This window comes from Panthera tigris, chromosome F2 (assembly GCF_018350195.1).
Source record: "Panthera tigris isolate Pti1 chromosome F2, P.tigris_Pti1_mat1.1, whole genome shotgun sequence".
NCBI lineage: Eukaryota > Metazoa > Chordata > Mammalia > Carnivora > Felidae > Panthera > Panthera tigris.
Genome location: NC_056676.1, coordinates 79,921,466 through 79,946,355, shown reverse-complemented (window position 1 = coordinate 79,946,355; position 24,890 = coordinate 79,921,466). Strand labels below are relative to the sequence as shown.

The 24,890-nt window shown below is 54.9% G+C and overlaps 1 long non-coding RNA gene across 1 annotated transcript; it reads right to left on the bottom strand.

Annotated features, from left to right (window-relative positions):
• Positions 1-13,107: 13,107 nt before the first annotated feature.
• LOC122234971 lies at positions 13,108-16,025 on the bottom strand. Its single transcript, XR_006212986.1, has 3 exons — positions 15,906-16,025; positions 14,443-14,647; positions 13,108-14,356 (listed from the first exon to the last, which is right to left on the bottom strand). It is a non-coding gene; the product is annotated as an uncharacterized LOC122234971 (long non-coding RNA).
• Between the last annotated feature and the right edge of the window lie 8,865 nt (positions 16,026-24,890).

Sequence of the window (24,890 nt, the reverse complement as noted above, 5' to 3'; positions counted from 1 at the left end):
TAGGTGTTGGACAGTCAGGTCACCTGGCCACTCACAGGTGACGGCCCGCCTGGCCTGCAGGGCTGCTGGGCGAGAAGAGAGAGGGAAGGGCCTGGCCCGGGCGATGGGGAGGGGTGGGCACGGGAGGAAACAGGTGTATGGACCCTCCGGGGGTGTGTCAGCTTCCCGGGGCCGACATAACAAAGCACCGTGAACCTGGAGGCTTCGAACAGCAGGAATGTATTGCCTCACAGTTTTGGAGGCCAGGAGTCTGAAAAGCAGGTGTGGGCAGGGTCACGCTGCCTCGAAAGGCTCTGGACAACAGTACCTCCTGGCCTCCTCCAGCGTCTGGCTGGGGTGGTGATACTCGGGGCCCGTTGGCGTGCAGCTGCGTGTCCCAGTCTCTGCCCCGATGCCTCATGGAGCTCTCCTGTGTGTCAGCGTCCCTTCTCCCCCTCTTCTAAGCACTCCAAGAGTACTAGATGAGGGTCCACCCAGATGAAATAACCTGGCAACACCTGCAGACACTATTTCCAAGTAAGGTCTCATCCACAGGTAGCTGGGGTCAGGGTTTCAACAAACCTTTCTGGGGGCACCATTCACACGCCAGGACTCGCCACTGATTCGATGGGTGACACAGACTGAATCCTTCTCCAAATTCATACATTGAAATCCTAACCCCTGCCATGGGACTGTGTTGGAGACAGAGCCCTTAAGGAGGTCGTAAGGGTCCTGACCCCATAGAAACAGATGTCCTTATGGGGTGCCTGGGTGGCTCAGTCGGCTAAGCGTCCGACTTTGGCTCAGGTCATGATCTCACGGTTCGTGGGTTTGAGACTTGCGTCGGGCTCTGTGCGGATAATGCAGAGCCTGGAGCCTGCTTTGGATTCTCTTTCTCCCTCTCTCTTTGCCCCTCCCCTGCTGGTGCGCGCTCTCTCTCTCTCTCTCTCTCTGTTTCTCTCTCTCTCAAAAATAAATAAACGTTAAACAAAAAAATTAAAAAAAAAGAAAAAAGGAACATGTGTCCTTACAAGGAGAGGAAGAGACACCAGAGCTCTCTCTCTCTCTCTCCCACATGAGGACACGGCAGGAAGGTAGCTCTCTGCAAGCCAGAAAAAGGCTCCCATCGGTCCTGAACACCATCAGCCTTGGTCTTGGATTTTCCAGCCTCCAGAACTGAGAAATGAATTTCTGCTGTTTAAGACAATGGGGCTGGGGCTGGGTAAACAGGAAGCAGGGAGGAGCTGAGGACCCTCCGGGTCTGGAGGAAATAGAGGTAATGCTAACCCACACGTGCTGTGGCTGAATGGCCTGGCCAGAGACCGAGGTTCCAGAGACGTACTGGGCACAGCTCAGGGCCTCCAGGAGCTTGGGGTCAGGCAGGGAGGCAGGAAGGAGCCCCAGGCCGGCCGGGTAGTCATGAGCATGTCTTGGAGACGTGGAGCTAGGACTAGGAAGCTGCTGGAAGGGGCAGGGCTGGCCGCCAAGCTATGCCCTTGCAACAGAGCAAGAACGCCTGTTATCACCTGACCGGCAGCCCCCAGCTGTGCTCCCCCAGCCAGACCTCTCTCCCGAGCTCCCGGCCCCCGCAAAGGGCCAGGAGTCAGTCCCCTCTGCCACCCCCTAACTACACATTCTCAGCCAGATTCACTAGGCTCGTTCTCCAAACAGCTCTTCCTGCCCCGTCCCTGGCTCTTCTAACAGTCCCTGTCCTCCCCCTGTCCCCTTTTAGAGCAGCCTCCCATCACCTCGTCCTGAGACGATCTTTCCCTTGCTCCCAGGGTCCTCTCAAAGCCTGGGTGGGTTTAGGCAGCAGGTGAAAGAAAATTCATCTCCCTCCCTCCCACCTCCAGAAGCTCTATGATTCCTACACGTCCTGACCCCTGGGTTTCACCTTGGCCTCGGTTTCCTCGCGGTTCTGGCTCGCTGCCCTGCCCACTCTTGGCGCCCAAGAGTGGTCCCCACTGGACTCTCTTCTGGCTCCACACCTCTCCTGACCCTCGCCCCAGGCCCTGGTCAGATTCTGGGTAGGGAGGGGTGGCCTAGGTGGGGTACTCAGATGCTTCCGGGCCTTTGGGGTGATTCTCATTTCCCTGCTCCAAAACTCAATGTCCCATCAGCTTCCAGGAACTGTTGATTGGTCCTCGAACATGCTCCTTACATTTGGGTCTTTCCTACTCTGGGGGGGCCCCTTTCCCCGTGGGTGGGATCACAGTGCATTCGGTGGGAATGTGGCTGCCTCACTGATGGTCTCTCACAGACGACGCAAACTGGTCCCCGGAGCCTGCACCTTCCTTCCACCCTCGTCTCCTCTCACTCTGGCAGCTGGTGGCAGGGCTCGGGCTTGGAGAAAGGCGAAGGGAGAGGCCCCTGCACGGGATCCTACACCCGGCCCTGGGCCAAGGGCTCTGGCAGCGCTGTGTGCGAAACGGCAGGCGGGCACAGGAGCTGGAGGCACCGTGTTGGAGCAGACGGCCGCTGCTGTGAATTATGCCATCACCGCGTCCCCACCGGCGCTCACGCACAGCACACCTGCTCTAGCCCATTACAGCGTGTGCCACGGCCCTGTGGTCAGCGAGGCTGGACTTCAGCCCTCTAAGACTGCCGGAGCCCGTCCACGGTGCCTGGTGCGAGGGCTCCTCGGGACTCATGCCAAACAGCCAGTGTTTGAACCATTGCATCGGTCGGGCTGCCCTGACTCCTTAGTGGAGGTCGAGAGTTCATGCTCTGACCCCCTAGTGGGCCCCCTGCTCTGGAGCAGGACTGACGTGTTTCAGTTCCCTCTTTCTCCGCCTAGTAGTGGGGTGACCCCGGGCACTGAACATCTCTTGGCATCTTCTCTCAGCCTTGTAGAGGATAATTGTGGTGCCTTCTGGGGTTGCTGCAGGGTGAGGGAGATAAAATGCAGGGAGGGCTCAGCATGGCCACCAGCTGCTGTTAGGTCCCAGTAGGAAGCCATTGCTGTCACCATCACAAGCTCCAAAGGCTCAAATCCATTGGGGCCTTTGACTCAAACGTACACAGACGTTTGCCTCTGCGGAAAGTGGCCTTTCTCACAGATTGAGGGGCTTGGAAGTGGCATCACGGGCGGAAACCAGCCCTAGGGGGAATCCCTCTGCTCACTGATGGCCTGAATTTCCCATCCCTGAGTCTACCTTGCCGGCTCGCTCGAGCCCGTCTCTCTTGCCTCCTGCTCTCAGTCACTTTGCACAGGAAAATGCACACATTAAAGGGACCTCGTGTGCTCCCACTGTCGATTCGTACTCTGCTCAAACGTCACCTCTGCTCTGTGCAAAGCTGGGCGGAGACGAGCACCTCGAGAAGGTGACATTTGGAGGGTTTGGCCCCGCAGATGGTTGGCTCTCTGGGCTGGCAAGCTCCAGTCCGCCTTCCGTGGCTCTTGTCGTGCAGCTGCGGTTGCCATGGCGTTTGTGTGCGCGGGGACCAGGCTCATGCGTCTCCTCGGCATCGGAAGCTCATCCGGAGCCTGGGAGTCAGGTGGTGGGAAGACGGCCTGGGAAGGATGGAGGAGGCTGCAGGACGTGGGAGGCACTCAATCTGGCTAATGGAGGCCGGGGGAGGGGCCGTTGCCCGGGCTGCGTCTAAACCGGGACACGTGGATTGAGGCACAGGGGGGATTTGGGCAGGGGTGGCCGCGCCGTGCCGAGACCTCAGCAGCCCCGGCCAGTGGAGCCGGGAGTCGGACAGAGAGCCTCGCACCCGGCCTGCAGGCTCACGCCTGCACCTCCCATCAGCCAGCCCCCCAGACAGCAGTCCAGGTTGTATTTTTATTTTTATTTATTTTTTATTTATTTTTTTTACATTTATTTATTTTTGATAGAGAGAGACGGAGCACAAGTGGGGGAGGGGCCGAGAGAGAGGGAGACACAGAATCCGAAGCAGGCTCTAGGCTCCAAGCTGTCAGCACAGAGCCCAACGCGGGGCTCGAACCCACGAACCGCGAGATCATGACCTGAGCCGAAGTCGGACATCTTCGCTTAACTGACTGAGCCACCCAGGTGCCCCATAGGTTGTATTTTTAAAACAGAAATGGCATGACGTACGTCCTCCATTCAGTGACCTCTTTGGTGGCCTCCGGTTACCTTCAAAATAGAATCCACACTCCCTCCCACGGCCACAGACAGCAGGCGAGGCTTATAAATGCAGCATCTGCAAAACTATGACCTGCACAATCCTGTCCCAGCACTGTGGCATGGCCAGAAAGCCGGGGTCCAGCATTCGAGGGCAGTTCCAATCCCATAAAGCCCTTTACCTGTAACCGTCATGTACCAGAAAGGTGACACGGAGATCGTGGACGTGCTTCCAGAAACCCCTGTTTCCCCCTCATTCCCTGTCCTCACCCTCAGCAGCTGCCACAGCACCTGTGCTCAGCCTCCCCCCATGCATCCCTGCTTCTCCCCTTCCTGCCTGCTTTCACCTGACTCTGGAAAGCCTTAGAGAATCCATCTGGTCAGAGGAGGCCTGACTCAAAGGGTGGGGAAGAAGAACAGAGAACGGCCTGGGAGCCTTCTCCTCAGAGGGTAGAGGGCCACTGGCTAGGAGCCCTCAGCCGTCAGTGAGTTTGGTCCTGCTGCTCGTACCTTATAGGTGACCCCACAGTGTGAACATTCTCCAGCCGCTTCCTGCAACTGTCCCGAGGTCAATGCAGGTTTAACTGCTGCTGATTTAACACCGTGCCTTTAATGAATAAGCGAGTGTATATTTAACGGCCTGCCCGCGTTGCTGTCTTCACAGGGTTGTACACGCCTGGCTCATTCTCATCCTTCTGGTTTTTGCCCCAAAGCTGTCTTTTCAGAGAGGCCTTTCCTGGCCCCTGTCTTTCCCAGCAGAGTTCCTGGGCACCACACGGCCCTATTCTGTAGGGTCTGGAACGATCCGCATTAAGCTCCAGCCGTCCTGGTCTAGCGTGTGTGTCTTGCTGTTCAGGTCATTGCAGGCACTGGTAATACTGGGCAAATCAACTGGGGAGGTGGTATGTTCTTAAATGACGGAAGGGCTTCAGAGCACGTCAGCCGGAGAGAGATTTGTCCACTGCTGTGTGACGGTGCTTGGAGTCCTGGGCTGTAAACTGGTAGGTACCCATGCAAGGCGGCCCTGAAGCGTCCACGGAGGCCGCCGGACAGAACTCACCCAGACGTTCCTGCTTACTGGGGAAAGCCGGTCAGCGGGGTCCCTGCGAGGCTCGACTCTGGGGCCACCGCTGACAGTTCCCGGGGCGGAGGAGGGTCTGGAGCCAGAGGGGCGGGCCAAGAGATTGTAAGGGTCATGGGACGCAGCTGGGGAGGAATCGGGGCTGGGACGTGAGCTGTCCTCTTCCTGGCCTGCCCTCCCTCTGCGGCTCTGCTTAGTGGGTCCTCAGGTTGCCAGGACCAGGATCTTCCTCTGGCCTCCCCAGGGACCGGGGCCAGGCTGGGAAGCAGGGGGCCAGGAGACTCAGGGAGGGGCGGAAACCATGGAGAGCCTTGGGGCCTGGCTTGTCCGGAGCCGTCTCCCCTCACGGGCTGCAGGCCTTCAACCGTCACCCGCCTCGAGGGCACTCGGCGTCTGCTGTCTCCTCTCAGGGCTCCTGCGGCCACCGGCAGCTCCAGGGATCTCTCTGGATGAGCTGTGCAGCCTGCCCTGCTCTCACCGGCTGGGGCACCTGTGACGGGGTCCCGGGAAGGGAAGGGTGTGGAGACACCATGACGGACGTGCCTGTACATCTCCTCTACTTGCCTGACGCTCCAGCCACACCCCCCCCCCCAACACCTCTGCTTGTGCTGCCTTCTGCCTGTGATGCCCCCCCGCCTGCCTGCTGTCTCAGCTCAAACACCACCTCCTCGATGGGGTCCTCCCAGGTCACCACAGCCAAAGGTCACCTCTCTGTTTCTGCACCACTAAATCCCGTTGTCCCGCTTTGATACTTTGACTTTTTATAATTATGAGTGTGCTGGACAGAATAATGGGGCCACATCCTAATCTCTGGGCCCTGTGAACATGTGACCTTACATGGCAAAAGGGATTTTGCTGATGTGGTGATGTAAAGGACGCTGAGAGGGGCAGATCTTCCTGGATTACCTCGTGGGCCCAGTGTAATCACAAGGGTGCTTCTAAGAGGGGGCAAGAGGGTCCGGGTCAGGAAAGGAGATGTGACAACCGAGATACATTTGAAACCGGAAGTGGGGCCACAGGCCAAGGAGTGTGGGGGCCTCTAGCTGCTGAAAAGCCAAAGACACAGTGTTTCCTGGAGCCTCCAGAAGGGACCAGCTCTGCCTGCTGGTTTCGGCCCACGGGATCCACATAAGGCTTCAGACAGCCAGACCTGTAAGAGAATAAGTTTGCATCGTTTCGGGCCACAAGGTTCATGGCAGCCCCGGGAAACTAACACAGTCGGCCCATGTGGGATGGTTCCTTGGCTACCATAGGAGATTTTTAGGGGTGGACTGTACCTTGCACAGCTTTGCACATCTGCGTACATATTTTAAAACATCTTTTTATGACTGCACTGCTGTTATCAGGGTTTTTTTTTTAATTTTTTAATGTTTATTTATTTTTGAGAGGGAGAGAGAGACAGAGCGTGAGCAGTGGAGGGGCAGAGAGGGAGGGAAACACGCAATCCGAAGCAGGCTCCAGGCTCCGAGCTGACAGCACAGAGCCCGACATGGGGCTCGAACTCATGAACCGGGAGATCATGACCTGAGCCAAAGTCGGACGCGTAACCAGCTGGGCCCCCAGATGCCCCTGATCTATCCGTTCTTTAGTGAGCAATCAATCATATGTCAGCCTCCCTCAACCTCCTCTGAGCTTTTGCCCCTGGACCAGCCCTGGGAGGACGTATTTCCTGGAGAAAAGGAGGATTTTTTCTCCCTGGAATAGGAATTGCACCTCTCAATGGATGTCTTCTGTGATATTTTCATAAAATGATTCTCTTATGCAACACCATTCACATGTATTGTAAGGAAAAGATATGAAACTTGCAGGAAATGTCTTGTTTCGGTAAAGCCACTTTGGCCTCTACCGCCGGCCACTGGTACAGTTTGGAAACTGGCCCACAAGGTAGAATTCACATTTCTGTGGCTCTCATTCAAGGCCACCTGGTCCGGCCTGTCCTCCTCCAGCCCTTACCGAGCGCCATGCCTCCAACCTGGGCCTGCACGATGCCGGGTTCCCTGAACATCAGGACGGTTCCAAGTTTCTGACTCTTAACAATGGTTTGCTCCCCCAGCCTGGAGCGCCCTGCCCCGTCGGACCCAGCCCTGCTCTTCCCAGAAGAGTCAACTCAATTGCCATGCCCTCTAGAGAATGCCCTTCTGCACGTGGAGATCAGGGGACTGAAGTTCCAATCAGAGGCTGAGAATTTTGTGGGATGAGTCATGTGGTCTCCACGCCAGGCAGTTGCCCTGAGGGGAGGCAAAGCGTCCTGGGGGAGATGTCCCCTCTTGCTGGAACTTTGAAGCTCACGGTTTCTCTGTGTTGCCTCAGCCACAAAGGCCAGCTATATGATTTGTGAGCCCGGTGCAGAATGAAAACGTGGCCACTCTGGCCAGAGGCAGGAAGTCTGTCTCCCCTTCCAGTAGGCCATCACCTCAACCATACTGGAGAACAACCCCCAAAGGATGCATCTGTGGTACCACCAGCCAAGGGTGGGGGTAGCCACTCCTGTGCCCCACACCAGCAGCCCTGGGGTGGGTGTGGGAAGGGTGAGGCTGGACGGGACTGAGGATCCAGGAGGCATAGAGGCCGGGAGGTGACGGGGGTAGGGCCAAGCGTGAGCCAAGGCTCCAAGCCCCCCACCCAGACCGCTTCATTGTCTCTGGACTTTACCTACAAAACTCAAAGGTAGAATTATTAAGAATTTCAAGATGGTAACAGCAGGGCATCGAACCCCAATCATAGGACCCCCCTCCGAGCACAGGGCCCTCTGTGCCTCACTGGTCACCTACCCAGGAAGTCGGCTATCCAGCCGGTCTCCTGCCCGGACAGGGTGAGCCTGGGCGTGGCCGCCTGCCTCCTGTGACTGTGGTCCTGCCCATCCATCAGGGCGGCAGCTGTAGGCCGGGGGCCGGTCACCAGAGGTGCACACAGCAGTCTCTGTGACGACTTGTCCAGCACATTGAGTGGCCACACTGGCCGCAGGAGGACACTGGGGAACCCACGGCCTTGAAGGAAATATTTCTCCTGTCCCCGCCCCAGGCTGACCGGATTCCATTCCAGCCAACCCGCTGGCTCCTATGGGCTGTACCCCACGTGCCCAAAGGAACAGCTTGTGGCCACAATGGCAGCCAATCTTTAACATTTTTTTAATGTTTTTTTTTTTTAATTTATTGTTGAAGGAGAGAGAGAGACAGAGCATGAGCAGGGGAGGAGCAGAGAGAGGGAGACACGGAATCCAAAGCAGGCTCTGGGCTCCGAGCTGTCAGCACAGAGCCCGACGCGGGGCTCGAACTCACGAACCGTGAGATCATGACCTGAGCCGAAGCCGGACGCTCAACCGGCTGAGCCACCCAGGCGCCCCAATGACAGCCAGTCTCGACGAGGGCCCCTTCAGCAGGCCCTTCGCCCCAGAGGGAGAAATTGGGGTTTGGAGGTTCGGGGCCACACGCTGGTGAGAGATGAAGCTGGGCCAGCCCTGACCCTGCAGACCCGCAAAGCTGCGCCCCCACCAGCACCCTCGGGGCCTCCCCGCTGGGCGCACAGCCTTCTTCCTGCTGTGCTCCCCTTGCCATATGCACCGCTCGCTAAACTTAATTAATCATTCAAGAGAAAAGGAGCATGTGCTTCTGAATAGCTCATCTGTTTCCGGGTGCGGGAGGACTTCCACATGCGCTTTCCTTCCAGGCAGCCGCGGCCCCCGGGTCCCGCTGGCTTGGACTTGCCTGCCTGTCCTTGGTCTGTAGCGACCTCTTTCCCCCCTTTCCTCTTTCCGTATGTGTCCACGCGTTTATTAAATGCGCTCACGGGGCTGGCGTGTTTTGATATCCGGTTAGTCATTTCTGCCTGCAGGCACGCAGGGAAGGGAAGCCACCGCCACCCGCTCCGCTGACCCCTCGGGGGCCTTGCCGGGCTACAGCTCGGTCACCCTGCTCCGCGCCGATGGGAGGGTCTGCGGGACCCACGGCTCCAGGAAGCACAAATTCCTTATCTATTTCCTCCCAGCCACCGCTTTGTCTTAAAATAGGACTCCAAGCCTGACATATTTTGCAGGCCACGATGCTTTGTGGATTGAATGAAAGTACAGGGTCACCGGCAGAGGTTACCGACACCCCCCGGCATTCAGAGCAGGGTCTCGGGGGGCGGGCCGGCCTGAGCTCAAACCCTCCCCCCCCCCCCACTCAGCCTCTCATTAGCTGCGGGCTGTGGGCCAATGTCTCTGCGGAGCTCGGGGTCACCTGTGACATGGGGTGCGTGGTACTAACGACCTCCTAGAGCTGTTACGAGGTTTAAATGGGTCGAGATGGGTGAAGCTCTTAGAATCAGGCCTGGCACGTGAGTGCCGTTTGAATATTTGCTACATAAATGACACTTCCCTCTTTCCCTCCTGAGTCCTAGACCAAGGAGAAGGACCCCAGAGACCCAGGTGGCAGCTTTGTCATGGGTGAGACTGAACTTGCCCAACTTGCCCAAGTTAGAGTGCAACCTGCCTCTGCTCCTGGCCTGCCAGGGCCTGTCCTCCGAGCTCCCTGTGTCCTGAGGCTGCGGCCAGAGGGCAGGACAGGCCAGCCAGGGAGGGAAGGAGGGGCGGAACCGGGCCCAGGCTCCCCACGCCCCAGTCAGACGGGAGAGGTGCAGAGAGGCCGGGGCCGTCCTGCCCCTTCCTTCAAACACCCGCACGGAGGGCGGGGGGACAACTCATGTGACATCTCATGTGTGTTAGCTCGCTCCCTCCTCACAACTGTCTGACAAGGAAGTATCACTGTCACTCCTTTCTCAGGCAAAGCAACCGGGGCTCGAAAACGTTAGGGGAGTTGTCCAGGGGTCACCGGGCTAGAAAGCCGCCAAGCTGCGATGAGAAGCCCAGCTATTTGGGGTTCTGGGCTCGTGTCCTTTCTCCTTCACGGTCCGGCTGTGGTTCCACCGGACCAACTGGGAAGAGCTGGCTAGCCGTGGCTCTGGGAAGAGTCGGCTGAGTTTGCTAACGGGTAGCCATCCTTTTCTTTGCCTTTCTTTTTTTTTTACTTTCTTTTTTTTTTTTTTACTTTCTTTTTTTTTGAAAGAGAGAGAGACCGCGCACACGCAGGTACACACGCCCAAGCAAGCAGGGGAGGGGCAGAGGGAGACGGAGACAGACAGAATCTGTCTGCCAGCACAGAGCCCGAGGCAGGGCTCGAACCCACGAATCGTGAGACTGTGAGCTGAGCTGAAACCAAGAGCCGGGTGCTCAGACCACTGAGCCCCCCCAGGCGCCCCTCCAGCCCTTTTCTTTGGAAGGGAACACGCTTCGGCGCCGACGCTTGGTCAAGGATCCAGACACGATGGGTTCAGATGACAGCGTGTACCTGCCGCCTCCTGTCTTAGGCGTGTCGGGGTCCAGGCTGGGGAGGGGCGTCCTTGCAAGGCCCTGCCACTTGTGTCCCTGAGGAAAGCAGCCAGGAGCTGAGGGAGGCAGTGCCCACCACTGAGCCCACTGGGCCCAGACCTGGACACAGCGTGACTGTCACTGTCTTGAGGGGAGTTGACAGAAGAGTGGGGACAAACCGTAGGACAGCTCTGTGCTGACAGCTCGGAGCCCGGAGCCTGCTTTGGATTCTGGGTCTGCCTCTCTCTCTTTTTTTCCCCTCCCCCGCTCACGCTCTGCTCTCTCTCTCTCTCTCTTTCAAAAATAAATAACTATTAAAAATTTTTTTTAATTAAAAAAAAAGAAATGGACTTTGGCACAAAAGAAATGTATTGAATGGATATAGATTAGCCCTCACAGTCTGGGGAAGACACAGTGACCCAGGCCTGGGCAAGCTAGGAATCGGGGCAGCCCTGGGGGTCCAGGTGGGCGCCCCAGAGGGATGGGAACAACAGGACGGATTAGAAAAGACCTGGCCTGCGAAAGCAGCAGAAAGCGGTAACGGGTTGGGTGGACGGGACAGGGCAGCCAGGGAGGGGGCGAGGAGGAGGCTATGAAGAGTCCCCGGGCTCCAGGAGCAAGGACAGCCTGCTGGGAGGGGACCGCTTCCATCTGGGGAACAGTGAGTTCAATGTGCCTGTTGGGCCCCAGGCTCTAGCTCTGGGCAGAGGCCTGGCCCGAGGTCCAGATTTGGGGACCATCGGCTCACGGTACTTGTGAAAGGGCGAAGGTCTGCCGGGACAGCAGGGGCCACGCCACGAGGGGAGAGGAGCCCAGGAGCAGCCCCCTCCACCCTCTCCGCCCTTCCTCTCCCCGGGGGGCACACCCGCAGTCTGCACGGGCCTCGGCTCCGCGGGCGCCTGCTAATGTTCTGCGGGCAGTCAGATCCCGGGCCACTTCCGCCGGTCTGCCCCGCCATGGCACAGGCCTGGTGCCTCCCACACAATAGGCACCCCGTGAATACTTGTAGCTTGATTTATCGATTGGAAGGAGACAGCTGGATGCAGAAGGTGACCCCATGTGTCAGGCCTCAAGGACGGGGGTCAATTCTAAGTCCCAGTTTCTACCTCCTGACCCTTGAAGGCAAACAACCGTGTCCATCTGCACATGAGTCCTCGACTCGGCGTATCAGCGGAGAGAAAAGAAACACAGGGTGACACATCTCTCCCGCTCCCAAATGCTATGTTCTCCAGAGAAATACAGACAAATCCACACATTTAAATACAGGCCACCCACTTGCATCGAAAGGAGTGGATTCCAGGGTGACAGGTACAGTCTTTTCCCCAAATCTCTCTCGCGCGGACACCCTGTCCTGCCACCGTCCTAACTCGGCACCTTTGTTCTGACGCCCTTGTCCCCTCGACGTCTGCACGCAGACTCGGGGCTCTGCTCTGCTCCACACAAACCCTCAGCTGGTTCGTAACACCAAGGGCCTCGTGATTCGTTTGTCCTCGGAATCTGGCTGCTGCCACACGTCAGTCTGTCGGAGGTGGGGGATCTTTCCTCCAGTATGGTTTTAAAGCAGGAAAAATGATTTATTTATTGAGCATGCACTGCTGGCTTTGCAATTTGTGTGAGAGCAAGGCTTCGTCCTTGCCCTCCGAGAGCTCCTGGTGGGGACTGCCGATGGCCTGTCACAGACGAAATGTCACCCTTTTGTGAATTCACAGGACTTCAGAGCTCAAGGGGCTACCTGGGAGCTCACCTAAGGGCCACGAGGCTGTGCGGGACCGAGTGACAGACGAGGCGGCTTTTGGTCCCCAGCTGTGTGGTCTTTCCTGAGAGGCAAGTGAGAGGCCACACCGGGTTCCCCCCCCCCCCCCCGGGAACCGGACAGCAGCCTCCCTTCGGAGCTGGCCAAGGTCCCAGCTCCTTTCCTGTCCCTGCGGCACTGGTGGCATTTCCACCCAGCTGAGTCACGGGGTTTTTTCCAGGTGGAGACGGTAATTACCAAACAGAGTTCCTTCGTGGCTCATGGAGGCGGCTCTGGGCTGCCAATTTAGGAACGAGCCTCTCTACATAGATACGTGTCCTCGAAGCCCATTTATAGAACACGCAGGGTCCTGGCCACTCTACGTGACACATGAGATGAGTTACAAACTACAAACATCGGAGGGGTGGGGGGAGGGTGGGCGGGGCTCAGTCGGTTGAGCGGCTGACTCTGGATTTCAGCTCAGGTCGTGATCCCAGGGTTGTGGGATCGAGCCCCACGTCGGGCTCTGCACTGAGTGTGGAGCCTGCTTGGGACTCTCTCTCTCTCCCTCTGCCCCTCTCCCCTGCTCACGCGCTCCCTCTCTAAAATAAAACCAGCAACAACAAAACAAACTACAGACGTATACTAAGAATGGTGGCCGCTCCTGTACCTGATGGACGGGCACACTCAGTGCCCCCATGAGATGAGCATCTGTGGGAGACACACACCATGAACGAGACGCCAGCTCTTTCCTATGCAGGTGCTGCTCGTTGCTCGTAACAGCCCTGTGAGGCTGTGACGGTGATCCCGATTTTAAAGACGAAGGAACTCGACTTTAGGGAGCTCGAGATACTTTCCTCCGTATCCTAAGGAGTTTACCATGCAGGAACGTCAAGAAAATATAAAACAAAGCCAGAAAGTCAAAGCTAACACACCGTACATAAGCACGGAGAGTACTGAGTACTTAGAGAAACCTTCACTCAGTCACTCAAGAAACACTGGCTTTCGCGTGAGGTCATCCCCGCTCCTGGTTGGGTTCTTCCCGGAACTCCTGTGTCCAACACGCCTCTGGCGCTAATTTGCTGATGCCCTGGGTGAGTCACTTCCTTGCCAGGGCTCCGTTTCCCCCTCAGGGAGACCACACTGGCTGCCCACGCACACTGTTGACGAGGATGCTGGAGAAGAAGATGCCAGCTGTGGGGTGCGGGTTCCCAGGGGAGGGGGTGCAGGCCTTTCCCCCTGCAATTTATCTCTAGCCCTTGTGCTGGCAAACGCGTCCTGTTCCTGCTGCTGAAGTGTGTGCAATGCCTGTGTGTTGTCACACGCATTAATTATCCGGTGAAGGTTATAAACTAGCACTTGCCTGGGCTAGGTAACTGTAAAGAAAAGGGCTTTATCACCGTCACGGCTAAATGCGATGGCATAAAGCTGGAGAGGACGGAAAGGAAAATAGCTCGAGCCAAAGAATAAATGACATTTCAGAAAAAGCAGAAGTGGATGAGAAGATCGCTTGCAATTTAAAGTCACAACACATCCGATGACGTCATTGCTGGCATCTGGGTTATTTCAGGCTGGAAAGGGGCAGGTACACCCTGAGCCAGACAAGAGGCCCTGTGGCAGGGAGCAAAAGGTTTGATCCTGGGCAGTCTCTCAACCCTTCTGTGCCTCAGTTTTCTCATTCGTGAAATGGGACCATAATCACATTTCACTTGAAAGTGGCAGTAACAGAAGATGAATTCATATGCCTGGCTTCTAACGGAGGCTCAAAAAATCATAGCTACATCATTAAGGGTCACAGCGGGGGAAGCGAAACGTGGGTACGGAATTAATAGGTGCTTAGAATTAATTTCACTTTCTTGGACTAACATGAAGCTCTGTTTTACATGTCCCCGTCTCGTTTGTTTCCGGACTCTATGTCATCGCCTCGTGCAGCACGTAGACAGACCGTGTTCTGCTGGTAAATATACCAGGTTCCTGGGGCGGGGGAGAGCCCTGGTTGGTGGCGCTTGCCAGTTTCCATGGTGCGCGTGTTCCCACCACGGCCGATTTCAAGCTGCCAACGTGATGTCACCGAATGCAGGTCAGGAAGAGATGTCAGCGGCTCCTCAGTTCCTTTCCGTGGATTTCCGCTGCAAGGACACAACAGACAAGAGCCCAGATGATGGCAGTATGTGGTAGAGCCCTCAGAGAATGATGAGTTTGGGATCCTTACTACCTTTGTTTTTGACGTAATTTCATTTTCATCGATGGCTGCGTTTGACCATCGGCTCGCACAATCCTAACACTTCACCTCTGGCAGAGCATCTGGCGTTGAGTCTCGTGTTCAGTAAGCGCTCAATATGTGGTCATCTCTTCTCTCCAGCTCTGACGTTGTCTTGTTAACGATTCCCGCCTCAGTGGAAGTGAGAGTATGGAAAAGTCTAGAAAGGGAAGAAGAAAGAGGTGGCAGAAGAGAACGCAGGAGAAGCTAATGGAAGACGGAGCATTGGCTGGACCTGGAGGCTCTGGCCCTTCTGAGATGGGGAGCTTCTCCAGGAGGAATCAAAGTGTGGGTCCACGGGGCTGTCTTCTGTGGCTGTGCCAACCACCCCCCTCCCCACAGCACGAGGCTCCCAGCCAGTGGCCCGGACGACTCCTACCACCAGAGGAAATGGTGATTCCCCTCCTCCCCACTGGCAGAGCTCAGTCACGTGATGCACACTGGCCCTCTGGATGCACCTGTCTGGGAGTGTGAATCTTGAGCAAGCGGTGGGGAGATAAGATCGCCGTAAGACAGATTTCTGGTGGTGAACGGCAGAGTAGCACCGTCCTTCCTGGTCACTTCTCCTGCCTGGTTCCAGAAAGCCCCTGCCCCCTGCCCAGTGTTTATCCTGCCTCTCTAGATTTGCTTTGGCTCACTGAGCCCCCTGGTATGTTTTCGTGGCAGATTCTCTGGGTGACCTCCTCAATTTTTTTTTTTTTAGACTTGTAATTTGCTGGCTAAATGATATCATTTCTCAGCCTCTCTCCAAGCTGGTGTGGCCATGAGTGGGTCCCTGCCAGGGGATGGATGCACAAGTATTGGGTGGGACTTCCAGGACAGGGTGCCATTTGGTCCTCCCTCCCTTTTCTTTCCTGTTGCTTGGCACGTGGAAGCAATGGCTGGAGTTCTAGCAGCCATTCTAGGCCATGGGATAATCTGAGAATGGAAGTCATAGACAGTGGAGCGGAAACAGAAAGCCTGGGCCTCTGATGAATTCAGGGGGTCTCCACATCAGCTCTCTTTCTCTTTTGTTTACGTGACAGAACAAGGTCTGTAGGTTACTGCTATTGCGGTAGGGTCTCCGCTAAACACAGCTGAAACTATTCCTCCAAGTATCCCTTCCAGTAAAACTCCTTTGGCTGGCGACCCACCAGGGTTAGTTTCTATTATGGTAGCTTCACAGCAGAGTCCTGACTCACGGCCCATTTGTCCTCCCTCCCACAATCTCAAACCCCACATTCTGGCCCCCAAAGCTTGTCTGCCTTGTCAGTGACCCAGCAGAGCCTGGTTCCTTCCCAAGGGACGGGTCCTCTTACACTCTGCCCATACTGTGCCTTCCCCAAGGATGTCCTTCCCTGACCTTGACTGCTTTTAAGATCCAGCACAAACACCACCTCTGTGACAGCATCGCTTGGATGGCTCTGAGTCATAATTACCTGTTTACCTGTCTGTTCCCAGCAGACCACAGCAACCTGGTGTTTAGCAAGCTGTGTGGTACGTCCCGGGGGCTCAGCACCAGTGGTCTGAATGAGGGAATGGACATCACAGACATGGGAGGTGGGTCACAGCTTTATCACAAGACCCATCAACCTCTTCCCACACGCCTGCTGGCTACCTGGCTCTGTTCATGCACGGAGATTTCCGTGTGTCATCTGCGCTGATTTCCTGCAGCTCTGACCCATGCCAAACACGAGCCTGATTTTGAATGGATGATGTCAGGCGTGAAGGTATTTTGGATGTTAACAACATCCCCGGGAACAACAAAATAAATAAAGTGGTAGTGGCTTATTATAGCCCGAAGTAAAAAAATAAATATCCACATGTCCTTACTGATATCAATGATTGAATAAATTAACAAATGGGGGAGAAGAGACAAATCTCCCAAGAGAAGAACTCCAAATAATTTATGCAGACCCTCTGCCTTCAAGGAGGGTGAGCGTAACTCCCTGCTCTTTAGGCGTGGGCTATACACACTGAGTTTCTTCCAAAGCGTGCAGCCTGGAAGGGAGGGTGAGGAGAGTAGCTTTCCAGGGAAGAAGGCTGACAGACCTCAGCCAGGTGGTCAAGGCCAGGACCAACAGTCCTACATCACGTTGATGGTATGAGCTCTGGATGTGAGGACAATGGCTCTCTACCTCTGGGGTCTTCCTCCCAATAAATCACAGCCCCGTTCTAATCAGGAGAAAGACATCAGACAAATTCCAGTGGTGGCTCCTCCGAATAAATACCCACCCAGCACTGCTCAAAACTGTCCAAGTCAGCAAACACGAGGAAAGTCTGAGAAACAGTCATGGCCACAGCGGAACCCCAGGAGACACGAACTAAAGGCAACGTGAAGTCCTGGATGGGGTCCTGGGGTAGAAGAGGGAGGTGAGGTTAAAACAAAGGAGGTCTGGGGGCGCCTGGGTGGCTCAGTCGGTTGAGTGACAAAATCAAGAATACTTGGTTTGGGCTCGTGATCTCACAGTTCATGAGCTTGAGCCCCGTGTCGGGCTCTGTGTGGAGTGCGGAGCCTGCTTGGGATTCTCTCTCTCCCCATCTCTCTGCCCCTTCCTCGCTTGTGCACACACACACTCTCTCTTTCCCTCCAAATATCTAAACTTTAAAAAAAATTTTTAAAAAAAACACACAAAGGAAAGCTGAATGAACTATGGACCTCAGTAACAGGGCATCGGTATTGGTTAATTCATTGTAACAAATGTATCATGCTAATGTAAGACGCTAATAATAATTTCAAAAATTGGGTGCAGGGTACATGGGAACTCTATACTATTGTCTCCATTTTCCGTCAATGTAAAACTGTTCTAAAAATTAAGTCCTACTAAAAAGAAAGATCATGTTCCCAAGACTTGGGGAGACAATAATACTGTGTAGTATTCACTGATATTATTATGTGTCCATATGTCCCCTGCTCGCCCTGGCTGACTTGGGGGAAGCCGGGATGGGGAGGGCGCAGCCCGGCCCCGGGGAACTGACAGAACGGCAGCCAGGTCAGTCCTGAATGTCCTCTGACGGGGAGCCACGTGCTCTCCTGTCGCACCAGCCCGGCTCTGACCGCTGCTTCTCTCTGTGATGCTGCATTAGCGCTGGGACCTGGCCAACTGCCCGGGGAGGTGGGCACCCCGGGGCCCCAAGAAACGCGTGCAGGGGGAGAAGGGCGTCCTGGGACAGAGGAAGGGGAGGCGGGCGCATCTGGTATTCTGGCTCTCCACCCCCACCCCTCCCTTCGCACCAGCACATGCTCTCTCTGCCCCGGTGTGTTTGGATGAGGCTGGGTCGGCCCCCTGGTGCCTGGCAGGCGGGGGGCCTAAGCTTGGCTGGCCAGAGCCAGGAGACTGTGGACACTCGGAAAACGGGAAGCGGCTCCCCAGGGGCTGTCGAGGGGAGGGGATGGGGCCCCTTCGCCATCACAGGCAGAGACCGGTGTGAGACTGGACTCCGGCGAGCGTTCTCCGGAGATAGGCTCAGCCAGCCCGACTCGAGGTGCCGGGAGTCGAGTCCTTGTTTTTTTTTTTTAATAAAAAAGTACAATTCCATGATTTTTAGGATTTTCAGAGCTAGCGCAGCCATCGCGGTGACCTTGGTCAGCGTGGCGTTCAGAGTAATTACACGTGGCAGGTGGAGAGTATTTTGGGACACGCGGTCCCAGCGACCCTGCTGCCTGTGTGCACACGTGCAGAGGCTGTGCACGACGTTCGCGTGGAGAAGCACCCACGTGAACGGCGACGCATACTGGCGACTGCAAGAATACTGGCTACTAGGGGCACCTGGCGGGCTCCGTCGGTAAAGCCCGTGAGTTTTGATCTCGGGGTGGGGAGTTCGAGCCCCAGGTTGGGTGTAGAGATTACTTAAAACTAAAATCTAAAAAGAACAAAGAATACAAGAATGCATGTATTTGTCATACCATTGTGATGCGTTAATGACAACTTTAGGACATGACGTTAAAAACAGTTCAGGGGCGCCTGGGTGGCTCAGTCGGTTAAGCGGCCGACTTCGGCTCAGGTCATGATCTCGCGGTCCGTGAGTTCAAGCCCCGCGTGGGGCTCTGGGCTGATAGCTCAGAGCCTGGAGCCTGTTTCAGATTCTGTGTCTCCCTCTCTCTGACCCTCCCCTGTTCATGCTCTGTCTCTCCCTGTCTCAAAAATAAATAAAACGTTAAAAAAAAAAATTAAAAAAAAAAAAAACAGTTCAGGGGCTCCCGGGTGGCTCAGTTGGTTGAACGCCACATTCTGGCTCAAGTCATAATGTTGTGGTTCAGGAGTTTGGGCCCCGCATCGGGCTCACGGCTGTCAGCGCAGAGCCCGCTTCAGATTCTCCGTGTCCCCCCCACCCCCCGCTAGTGCTCTCTCCCTCAAAAATAAAAACAAAATAAATAACATTAGAAAATATTTGAATCTTATTTTTGATATAAAGTTTTGATCTTCATTAATTAACTTTCCATTCGGTTCAACATTTGAGATAGAGGTCCCACAACAAAGTGTTACATAAATATATGAAAATGTTATTAGTTTTTTATTGTTTGCATTGCCTCTAACGTGTACTTTGGTGAAAGCACATTCAAATGTGTGACTTTGGATGCAGTCACATCTTATTTCTAACCTCCTTCCACCCTGTGCTGCTGATGGTGGTGCTAGTCTGTGCACCTGTTACTGGTCCACGGGGAGATAGGCCAGGGAATTAAGAGTCTAGAAACTTTTGCAGCAATTTGACGGCTGCTTTATGTCCTTTAAATCTAAAGACAACAAAATCAGGGCTTGTATTTTGTACGTCTCTGCCTTTTTAAAAATCTCATTTATTTCTGAAAGTTAATTTTTATTGCATTTTACCAAGGTATTAGTCCAGGATGGAAGTGGAAGAAAAAAGAGTAGGTCCGTCACTTTATGCAGTTGGGGAACCCTGCCCTAGGTCACTGAGAATTGCTACAAGCTAAGGTCGTGATGGACACAGAAGCTTTGAAATTGCAACTTGGGAGAGAAAAAACAAAGGTGAGAAGATGAGAGAAACGGGAAAACTTCAAGGGCCGTCTGCTTACCCTGCAGACGCTGGAAAGCAGGCAGCCCTCTGTGCTGAGCATGATTCCCACAGAATTTGCAGGGAAGTGTGTGTGGGGCCCAGACCTGGGAGCAGTACCCCTGGGAGAGTCCCATCTGTGAGGTCCTGTGTCTGCTGCTATGGGCACACAGCCCCCAGGGCTGAGCCTCTGGAAGGGCCCGGAAGAGGTTCAACAAATTCTCCCTGTATCAGAGACACCTGGCATGTCACGGTGGGGCAGGGAGCGGGGACATCTGTGTGAGCGGCTGTGGCTGGGGCACCCCAACACCAGCTGAGGGTGTACGCACACCTGGGGTAAATCGTTCACACCCCTGGGGGCATGACCCTTCCTCCCCACCCTCAGAGGTGTTGATAGTCCCACATTCCTACATCCCTGCATTAAACTCCCATAGAAAGTGAAATCTCTTTCTCTCGTCCTTTTTAAACGTTTATGTATTAACTTTTGAGACAGAGAGAGAGAGAACGCACACACATGCGTGTAGGTGCACAAGCGGGGTGAGGGGCAGAGAGAGGGGGAGACACAGAATCCGAAGCGGGCTCCAGGCTCTGAGCCGTCAGCACAGAGCCCCACTAGGGGCTCGAACTCACGGACTGTGAGATCGTGATCTGAGCCAAAGTCGGATGCTCAACCGACTAAGCCACCCAGGCACCCTGGAATGTGAAATTTCAAACATACAGTAAAACCTGCATAAACGTCCTAGTCATCCTGTAAGTCCAGAATGTTCTCTCCTGGGCAAGGTACACGTGGTGGTTGTGGCCCACCTCACCTTGACTTTACCTACACATGTTAAAGGAGGGAATCTGGCTTCCGGTCCCACACACTGTTCTTCCTCTGCCCTGCTTCCCCTTTGAGCATCTTCCCTAGGGACACCCCATACCCCCTTCCCTTCTGCTCTTGCAGTCTGCCCCCTCCCTCTCCCGATTTTACAGATGAGGAAGTGGAGGTCAGAGAGGTGGAGTGGCTGTCATGTGGCGGACTGGGGTTTGAACCAGGTCTGTTGGACTCCTTTCTCTGTTCTGCTGCTGTGTGTCCCTCCTCCTGACCGGTCTCCTGATCCTTAACACCCGAGGGCCAGCGGCACACCCGTGTCTCCCAGGGTCACATCTTACTGGATCTACAAGTGTCCCGGACACCAGTCTCCTGGGTCCCACTTATTCTCATCCCAGTTTCTCCATGCGGACCAGCAGGCTGGTCAGTGCCATGATGTGGGAGATAACTTGGGCTTTAGTGTCTTCTTGGTGACATCAGCTTCTTACTGTGCCTCCTCCTTACTGCCTCTACCCCCAGCCTTAAAGTGTATTTCTGCTTCCACTCTGAGCAAGTCCCTGCTAGGGACAAGCCCTCACCAGACCAGGGAGGTGGGGGGTTGCTTTTCAAGGGGGAAGTGCTCCCAGGGTCCCTGAAGCTGCTTTGCCAATGCACAGGAAGCCCTTCCTGAATGCTTCTCACATAAGGTCAGTGCCTAGCCTGTCTGGCACAGTGCAGGAAGGGGAGAAGCTACGTGGTCTGTGCGTTTCGTTTTTTGTATGGAGTGTGAGTGCAGCAGGGGCTTCGCAAAGCTGTGGCTTTGAGTTCCAGCCCCGCTGTCTGTCCCATTGCTTCCTTTCTCGTCATGGTTTTCACATCAGTAAAATGAGGGTGGTGTTAATCGTGTTTGTGATGCAGGATTGCTGTGAGGTTTGGAGACCGTGGACACAGCATCTGACCCACAGAGCCGAGTAAAATCAGCTTTTCCAGTGCTCATCCCAACAAGTGCCCTCCTCAATGTCCATCACCCATTTAGCCCATCCACCGCCCCCCCATCAACCCTCAGTTTGTTCTCAGTATTTAAGAGTCTCTTATGGTTTGCCTCCCTCCCTCTCTGTAACTTTCTTTTTTCCCGTTCCCCTCCCCCATAGTCTTCTGTTAAGTTTCTCAAGATCCACGAATGAGTGAAAACCTATGGTATCTTTCTCTGCCTGACTTATTTCACTCAGCATAATACCCTCCAGTTCCATCCACGTTGGTACAAATGGCCAGGTTTCATTCTTTCTCATTGCCAAGTAGTATTCCATCGTATATATAAACCACATCTTCTGTATCCATTCATCAGTTGATGGACATCTAGGCTCTTTCCATAATTTGGCTATCGTCGAAAGTGCTGCTGTAAACATTGGGGTACAAGTGCCCCTATGCATCAGCACTCCTGTATCCCTTGGGTAAATTCCTAGCAGTGCTGTTGCTGAGTCATAGGGTAGTTCTATTTTTAATGAAATCAGCTTTTGTTAACATTATACTCTGGGTGGTCTTTTGAACCCCCCCCCCCTCAAAGACCATCAAGATTCATAGTGACCTGTACAGAAATGCTATTGCAATCAATAACACTCATTGAGGGTCTATTATGCCAAGCGCTCTGCTGGCCATTTTACAAGAAGGGTTCATTTTCTCCCCACGACAACCTGACGTATGGAGTTTTCTCCATAAACTCCACTGACAGATAAGGAATGATGTCATGTGGACAGCCCAGCATCAGATGCTGGCACACAGTTGAACTTGAGCCTGAGTCTGCTCCATTGTTCTTGAACTCCTGAACCTGAGCTCTCAGGCGCCACAGAGTGTGCTCAGGGGGTAAGGAGGGTCTGCTGGGCTACCTGCTGCTCCTTTTCTGTCTACTTTTTCTCCTCTTTGTACCTGTTTGCACCCCCTTTTCCTCTTTTATTAAGTAGAAGAGTAATCAACGCTGCCCTTCAAGAGCGTCAGTTTCAAGTGCTCCAGGATAACCTTGAGGAAACTGAACGCATCAGTTACCTATGGCCGTGGGACTATGCCCAAGTCTAGAGGCATAAAACCACAGGTATTTTATTTGCTCACGGTCCTCTGGTTGGCCAGGGTGGGCTGGGTGAGTCCACGGTTCTGCTGGCCTCTCTGGGTCTCCGGTGGCTGCAGCTGGCTGAATGCTTGACTAGAGCCGGGTGGTCGGCTTCCACATGGCCTCCTCCCTCCCTGCCAGACCCTCTGACTGGTTTAGAAGGTGAAAAGCAAGCCACACCACCTCCTGCAGCTTTGGCTCAGAAGTCACACAATATCACTTGTGACACATCTTGGTCAAGCAAGTCGGGAGATCCATCCAGAGTCAAGGAGGGAACGACCAGGTTCTATGTCTTGTTGGGAACAGTTGTCAACAAGTCGGTGTCCATTGAAGCCGCAACCCCTCCGGCCCGCTCTGCACCCCGCAAAGATATCCTTGCAAAGATATCCTTGCTGTAATCCACTGTGTCCCTCCACTCCCCTCCCTGACTCCCACTTTCTTCTACTTTTCGTTTTAAAGCTTATTTATTTATTTTGAGAGAGAAAGGGGGGAGGGGCAGAGAGAGATAGAGAGAGGGGGGAGGGGCATAGAGAGAGGGAGAGAAAGAATCTCAAGCAGGTTCTGCACTGTCAGCACAGAGCCTGATGCGGGGCCCGAACTCACAAACTGTGAGATCATAACCTAAGCTGAAACCAAAAGCCGGACACTTAACCAACTGAGCCACATAGGTGTCCTTTGTCTTGTACGTTTTAATTTTAAAAAATGTTTATTTTTGAGAGAGAGAGGAGAGAGAGAGAGGGAGTGAGAGCAGGGGAGGGACAGAGAGAGGGAAACACAGAATCTGAAGCAGGCTCCAGGCTCTGAGCTGGCTACACGGAGCCTGAGGCAGGGCTTCGAACCCATAAACTGCGAGACTATGACCGGAGTTGAAGTCCGATGCTTAACTGACCGAGCCGTCCAGGCGCCCCTCTTACACTTTTAATAACAGATTCTCACTTCCCGTCACCCAAAGCTGCAGTCACTCCACAAGTGTCTCATTATGTGCCAGGGACCCATAAGTGAACAAAGTCCTTGCTTTAATGAATCTAATGCTCTGGGACAGGGACATACAATCAAGAAATAAACAACTACACAGTGTAGGGCTGTGGAGGACAATAGATGCTTTGGAGAACAACAGAGCTGAGTCAGGGGGCTGTGTGTGTGTGTGAGAAACCATGGAGGGTAGTGGGTGGTTCCTATTATACACAGAGTGGTCAGTTGGCATCTAATGAGGTGACATGTAAGCCTGAGAAAGTGAGGGAGGAAGAAGTTCCAAGCAGAGGGAAGAGAATTCCAGGTGGACCAAACACCGGGTATAAAAGCCCCGGGGCTGACACACTTCCTTGCAATCTTTAATGTAGGTTAAAAAAAAAAAAACACACACCAAAGAAACCGTAATACATTTCATTAAAGAACAGTAAACATATTTAAACGCAGTAAAGCTCTTTGTAAGCAAAATTGCTTTATTTCACCTGCTTCTGTTGTAACCAGAGTCGAATCGTTGCCGAGAGCAGAATGGGGGGTTACCTTTCTCAGCTTCAGGGAGTTCACCTTTAAAACGAGTAAGTGTCTAACTTGCCTCCTGGCTTGTGGATCAAAGTGACACGGTAAAAATGAAAGTTGCTCTGCTTCTGGTTTCATTTCCTACCGCAAGGTTGTCATCTTTTTTTTTTTTAAAGAACACAAATCAGATATTACTTCCTGCTTAAAACCCTCCAAAGGCTCCCTGCTGCCTAGAGAATAAAGATGCCTTAAGAAGCCCCTGGAAGGCTGCATTTTTACCCCCCCGCCCAGGCTCCAGTCATTGGTAATCAGCTCCCCTCGGACATGGCTCTCTTCTCAGCTGCCCTCTGCCTGGTGACTCCCAAGTGCCGGGGGTCCTACTCCTCTTTCTCGAGGTTCAAGACCTGGGAGACCAGCGCCCAGGCCGCAGATCGGGGCTCAGCGGGCGCTTGAGTGGAGATCCAGTCTTGGCAGGGCCCAGCATTAGCGGTGATGCCAGTCAACACATCCCTGAGCCTCACTCACTTTGCCTCTGTGCAGAGGGGCCCAGGATACCCAACTCGTCTCGGTAGGCGCGCCCCGCGGGGGTGTGGGCCCTGGGGTCGGGCTGCAGGGCGGCCGGTGATGAAGGCCCCGCGGAGGGGCCGCGTCCGGGCCTTGCGGGCGGGCAGGGGGCAGAGGGCTTCCCCGAAGTCGGTCCCCTCCCCGCCCGCCCAGAGTGCTATCGGGGGAGAGGGGGACCCCGGCTCTGCCGGCCTCCCGCGTCTCCCCCAACCCCCGCGGCCACGCCCGCGCGCAGCCCCTGGCCGTCCCGAAGGCCCGGCGCGGCTCTCCGGCGCGATCTCGGGAACGGAGCCTCGTCGCGTGCTGGGCATGCGCGGGCCGCGGGACGCATGCCCGGTCCTCCCGGGAGGCGGAAGCTCGGCGCGGGGACGCGGCCGGGCGCGCGCAGTGGCGGGGTCGCGCGCCTCAGCCGGTCGCCGCGCACGCGCGGCCCGCGCCGACGCAGCACGGCCCCGAGGGCGCAAGCCCGCCGCC